A 6,909-nucleotide genomic window follows, 5' to 3' on the forward strand; every position below is an offset into this window, starting at 1 on the left:
GCTGAGACGGAAGCCGGGCGGGCTCAGGCCGGGAACGCCTTCGCTCCCGCCACGGCGGGCGTTCCCCTCCCGCGTTCCGCTGCCGAAAACAAGCGAGGCCGTGACAGCAGCGTGGGGGAAAGCCGCGGGAATAAGCGCGGGGAACGCTGTTCCCCCCGCCCGGGGCCGCTTCGCCTGCGGCCAGCGAGGGCGGCAGGTGCGCGGCGGGCCCGTCTGCTCGCGGGCGGCGCCGGGGGAGGCTCTGGCCGACGGTGTCCTTGAAATTATCTGGAACACCAAGAGAAAAAAAAAAAAAAACAAAAACCCCTGTGATTTATTTAGAGGCAGAAATCTAAAAATGTCCCAGCAGCGTCTGGAGCGCAGAGCTGGGCTGTGGAGCGGGTCCCGTGTGTGCAGGGACTGGGGCGGCAGCAGAGCGGGGGGATTCTGAGACGCGAGGCTTGTGTGACGTTCCTTTATTTTGCTGCCCTGCTTTTACATGTGGTGAATGATGAGTAACGCCAGCGAAATCCGTGAGACCGTGTTCACCCGAGCCTGGAGAATGGGAAACGCATGTAGGAGCCTGTGCTGCACATGATCCCATAACAACACACGATCCCGTAGTGTGTTCTGCAGGGAATGTCCCCGCATTTCATTACTCTAATAGGTCTGCTGCCTTGGGTTTAGTGGAAATGAGGCATGATTTATTTACAACTTGGTTGATTCATGGCAAGGGGAAGAAAAAGCAGAAATAGACTAAGTACCTTTGTAAAAGAAATACACAAAGGATATCCCAGATCAGACTCTTGAGCGCTTCCGGGTGAAATACATTATAAAAGTATTACCTGTTAATACATGAGAGTCAGGTTCCTGCTTGATATTCTTTTGAGGAATAAATGGCTTGCTTTTTAAAGAAGCAAGAATGCCTGTATCTGAATTTGACAGCAGAAGAAGCTATCAAGAACGTCTTGACAGACCAATCTTGCTATAGCTTCCTAGATTGAACCTTTATAATTAATCTTTCCAGATTTATGATTCCACATAACAATTTTTCCTATAAAATTTTATTTATTGGATAAACCAACGTAATCTCTTTGTACTTTCTTTGGAGTTGCTTTTCACCATTATAACTTCATATGTACCATATGGGATTACAAAGAGGGCTATTGCATGGCACAGCAAGATCTCATCTTGTGAACAGATGAGATGAACAGAGAACTGTGCAGACTGTCACGGCCTTCTGTGCTATTCCATCCACAGCAGCAGGATCACCATCTAAGTGTAACTTTTGCCTAGATGTCTGCAACATTGCGTATGTTCTGTGATTTAAGTTTTCATGAGGTCACAGTACACAAATTCATAGGTCCCACTGAGCATATGGGAAAGGGAGTGGGCCAGGTTGTAACCCCAATTAAATTGAGCTTACAGGTTTCTACTAACTTCCGTGAGTACAGTGTTTTACTACCAGTGGAGAGAACAGGAGAGCTGCTGCAGTGTCCTAACTGGTGCAGAAACCTCATCTGAACTGGAAAAGCTGCAGCAGTTGTATGCTTTATATGCACTTCTGTAACCCAGCACTTTTCTTGACAAGATTAAATGGTCAGCAGAACTCACATAAGTGTTTATAATGCTGGGAAGCCATTTCAAGGTGGTAAGACAGACTAATTTGAGGTTATGAGGTTGTGTTCCCAGGGGCTTTTACACAATGAGATTTGTTATTTCAACACAAGTCATGAAAGTAAAACTAGGTATTAAGATGGTTGTACACAGAGCTTTCAACTGATGCAATGGAACAGCATTTCATCAGTAACTGATGAACCTAAATATGAGATGGAAATCTACAGATAAATAATTATGAAACATAAGCTACCTAAACTTCATCTCACTTAAACAACAAATCTCTACTGAGAAAAATGTAGTAGTTGAGAAAAATTCCTAGTAGTTGAATGTGTTTTACTTATTTGTGTGAAATTAGGTAGATTTATTTCAAACTCGATCACTTTTCATCTCCAATGTGGGAGAACTTGCCTGACTGGACAGAAAACAGTGAAAAAATCCCACTGAAACAAGAACAATCGTGTTCTTGTATTATCACACCAGTGTTTCAGTGCGGAATGCAGCTTAATTTGTTCAAATTGATGCTGACCATGGAATATATATTATGACATTTGCTTAAGATAGTTGCTGTGTTTTTAAAAAAGAATGACTCATTATGGCAAGGCTGTCCGTTATGAAATTCTTCTTTTGTTCCCAAGATACATACCAACAGAAAGGTCACACTTGAAAGGGCTGTTATGCACACTCAAATAACAGGAATATCTAAGATCTAAATTGGGCAGTGATTAAATAGACATCAGATCTACATAAATCTATACAATATACAGAATACAGAAAGTCATGGTGGCTGACCTGAGTAGTCACTCAGATGAAAAAAACTCAAGTCTCCTGTAAAATTTAAATGTGTTATCACCAAAAAGAAAAACAAACCAAAGCACTCAGAACCAGTTATGTTAGCTCTTCTATCCACAGCTATCACAAATATGCCAGGGTATTTGGTTACAACATCATCTTGATCAAGTGTTGTGTAAGAGAACTTGACAGTGTCAAAATTCTTAAGGAAGCCATCAAAAAATTCTACAAACCCTGTTGAATTTTAAAACACTTGGTAGCTGCACATGGCTGAATTTGAACATCCTTGGCAGCTGATTTTTCATACTCAATTGTAAAGGTCCAGTTCTCAAATCTGGCAGTTTGTAAACAATTATTGCTACTTCTTTGCTCCAACATGGAGTAAGTGAATAGCTCATAAGCAAAAATGATGGTTGAACTCAGCATGTGCTGACTGCAATTTTGCTACTAAGTTTTTGACTTTATCTACTGGGTAGTGGAGATATTCTTCCTGAACACAATGGAGGAAACAAACCAAATAAAGAAAATCTAGTTTGACACAAAAATAAAAAAATGGGAGACTAAACCAAAATATGTCAGTAAAATGGAAAGGCACTTGGTAATGACTGTATTCAGAATTCAAATAATAGGATTACAAGCAAATCTAAGAGCACACGTGTGGCTACTCACACCCTTACTTACATGGGCTCTGTTTACATCTAGTGGGTACAAAGTCCTGTGAAACACAAGGATTTGATTACACACATCTCACTGAATTCAAGGCAGCTTCTCATATGGAAAGCTTGAACATTTGTATAGGCTTAGTGGCACTGGATGGAAGCATGGATGAGGGTTGCTCAGTAACAGCCTCCCCCTGATGTCCAGGCAGGCTCACACCGAGCTCCACGGCGGCAGCAGCAGCACCTGAGCAGGGACTGCAGCAGCACCAGTGGGGCTGGAGGCTGCCACGGTGAGCAAGTGGAAAAGGCAGCAGGAACAAAGCAGACTCCAAAATGACACAGTTTTACTGGCCTGGGACTAAAATCTTCAGCATAATTACTGAAAAAGATAAGTCCACAGTGCAAGTGTATCTTGGCACATAAAGCTGTATGTGGCATGGGACAGGTGGTGTCCTGCAGGCAGCCCCAGCAGGGAACAGGACCTGAACCAAAGTGGGAAGGTGAGCTGGGAGCTGTTCCAGGAAGCTGAGAATCACGGTTCAACAGCCATTACTGCCTGGCAGCAGGCAGAGAGAGCCCAGCTCTCCCACCGAGAGCAGCTGCAGGGACAGGCAGCTGAGCCAGCCAGGACAGAACTGCCATGCAGCTCCTCCTAACACGGCCAGGGAAGGATCAGCCTTCACCCTTGCTGTAATGCTTGCACTATTACATCTAAAATTTAGCACTACATATGCAATTGTTCTATCACAGATAGTTTGCAACCTATCTTACCACACAGAGGCATTTCAGATGGTGATAATCCTTTCTTAATATCTTAATTAACATTTAAATAGTTGACTATCTTGTAATGTAGTTTACCTAGTTCACTAACCTGGTTCTAAAATACATTTTTAGCACTTTGAAAATAATAAAGTAACAGCTACATTTTTATATTTAAATTCCATATTACCATCTATAGAAAGAAATTTAGTTCTGTATTTAGGCTGTATTTTTGAGAAAGCAAGGGGTACTGTCCCAAGTGATGTCATTTTACTCTACTCCATACATACACAGTTCCTACTCAAATTAATTCACTACCTCTCAAAGAAAAAAATATGAAAATACAATCTTCAATTACAGACAATGTTTTACAGCTGTCAACTCCTGAATAATTACAAAATCAGAGTTTATTTACAGACTAATATTCAAATGACTTCATTCTCTTATTTTGCTAGGTGCATTTCAGCTGCCTAGCCATTTTTCTGGGGTTTGTTGTTGTTAAATATATTTTCAGGCCTTTTTAAAAGGAAAATAAATTGGTTTCAGATCCACTCCATTAGAATAGGACTTTGAGATGCACAAATACATTCCTTCAAAGTGTGTCTGACTAAAAATAATAGTAAAAATCTAAAATGCAGACATAGCACCCACATCCTCCCAGATTTGCCTGTTGTTCAGTATTAATGCATAAGCTGCCAGCGACTCAAAAGAAGGGTTTATATATACACAGCTTAATCACTGTTTTAATCTTACATAAGATTACAACAGCCATTAAAATGTTCTTTTGCAAACAGTGTTATGGTAACTAGCTAAAATGCCAGTTTGTCTTGTACCAGCAGCAATAAGAGGTGTATAAAATCACCCAAGAAGTTGTGACAAGTGTGGGTCTGACAATTAACAACAATTGCAAGAATTTAATGATTGGACCCAAGACTGAGAATGCAGTGAGGCTGCTTACCATGTCTCAAACAACCTGCAGTGCAATGGTATTTCTTGGGAAAAAAAATCATTCACCCTCTTCTTCAAGTGCTTGTTCACTTTTCCTGAGGAGACAGAAATGACATCAGAACCAGATCTACCAGGGACTACAGGAGGGCTATAGCAACTGTTGGTGATTTATTTCTACTGCAGTTGTCTGACAACAGAACTCCTCAGTATTTCCCCAGAGAAAATCTTCATCTTCCAGGTTAAGAATTGAGAGAACTCAGAAAAGGGGTAGTATCCCTTAGGGATTATATAAATCTTCCTTATGTGCCTAGAGCACAGATGCTAAGGCACTGTACACATCACTAAGACCTGAAGGATGCCAAAACACACAACCATTTCTTAGAGGTAGACTGACCCTTTTTCTGTCTAAAAACATTGCTAGCCCCCACTGTTCTGACTGACAGTCCTTCACTACATGGAACAGTCCTACAACAATTAATCCTTCAGAAGAAAAGCATAAAACAAGGGAACTAGATGGACATGACAAGATGTACTGCAGTATTCCCATTTCCTTCTTGAAAAAAATCCCAGAATGCCAAAATGCCTCCCCAGCAGACATGGCTGGGATGGAAAAGGTTACATCAGGTACAACACACAAAGTCAAGAAGACTTTTATTTTCAGTGATTTTAAGTTTATGCACAGTTCTCTTTTTCCCCCTCCTTTAGAAGAGAGGACTTGTTCCTTCCCACAGCAAGGGTGGTGGGAAATGGCACAGACAGGAAATCTACTCAAACAAATACTCAAACACTGTCCCCATGGGAAGGAAAACCTTGACAGAGCTGTGACAATCCTTGTCCCCATGGGAGGAAGAACCCTGCAAGATCTCTATCCAATATAAAATCTCTGGATGTGTAGGTAAGGGTCCCAAGGACTGTGCACTGTTGTTATGTTCAACTTCACATCACCAGGTATTACTGGAATTTTCAAAGTAAAAACTACATTACACATCACAGCATTATAAGGAAGCAAAATACAAGGTGCTTTAGTCAAACGTTATATACAAATTTTACAAAAGAAAAAAAACTTTGCTTAAAAATTTAAATTTTACTATTATTTTAAGTAAGTGGATAAATTAAAAACACCTATTGGTAAAAAAATACATGAGTGAAGAAGAAATTCTCACCCAAGATTCAATATCATGCTACTCATGGTACACATTAAGTTTTATGGTGTAAACACTAGTAAAAAAAATCACTTGCTTTGACAACTGCAGAATAAAATAATTTTCTAAGGGACATAACTATTCCTTAGATTGAAGTTAATTTTATCCTATTTAATTATACCCTGTTACCAATTTAAATCCTGCCCTAGAACACTGAGTTTACCACGCTGCCTTTCATGTATGTGATGAACATTTGTAATTTATTAGACTTTTTCATTATTTTTGAGGTGTTGTTAATTACTCTACATACAGATTTTTCCTTTTACTGTTACAATGCCTGTGTGTGGCACTGCTTGTGTACCATCACCCACTACTCTCTGCTTTAAACTGGAATACTTGCATTTATGGAAAATTTCACCCTTTTTACTACATTTCTGAGACCTGCAAGAAAATTTTTCTGTCAGCTCCAATCTGCTGCAGGAATAAAATTTGCTGTGGTCAACACTTTATTTATTTTAAAATGATCTGGTGATCCCAAAATCTTAGGCCACAAAAGGCATGTGGCTATACTGTGGCAGGGAACAGCAGCTCTGAAGAGATTGCAGTGCATTCAAACATTTGGGACAGAACAGATTCCATTACCAGCAAGGTCACTGCAGTGGGTCTCCACTCCATACACACAGTGTCATTTTGTGTATACTGAATCTGCTCAAAAAGACCACAGATTAGGCAAAGAGAGAGAACAATCAGGGTCTGCATCTCTGTACCCACCGAGCTGCATGGAAAATCTCTATTCTTAAAGTAGCAAAATGAAAACCAAGAATATCCCTGAGAAATGCCAAATACCCACCAACATATCTAGACTGATAATAGTTTGGCATATTGAAGCTAAAAGTTAGTTAGCAACACTGCTAAATGTCAGCTCTTTAGTATTTATGTTTCACTGTTTCAAGGGGAATAAAAAGAAAAATCAACAGCACACATACTAAGGGGGTCAGACTTAGAATCTCCAT

The sequence above is a fragment of the Melospiza georgiana genome, chromosome 13 (assembly GCF_028018845.1).
Source record: "Melospiza georgiana isolate bMelGeo1 chromosome 13, bMelGeo1.pri, whole genome shotgun sequence".
Classification (NCBI taxonomy): domain Eukaryota; kingdom Metazoa; phylum Chordata; class Aves; order Passeriformes; family Passerellidae; genus Melospiza; species Melospiza georgiana.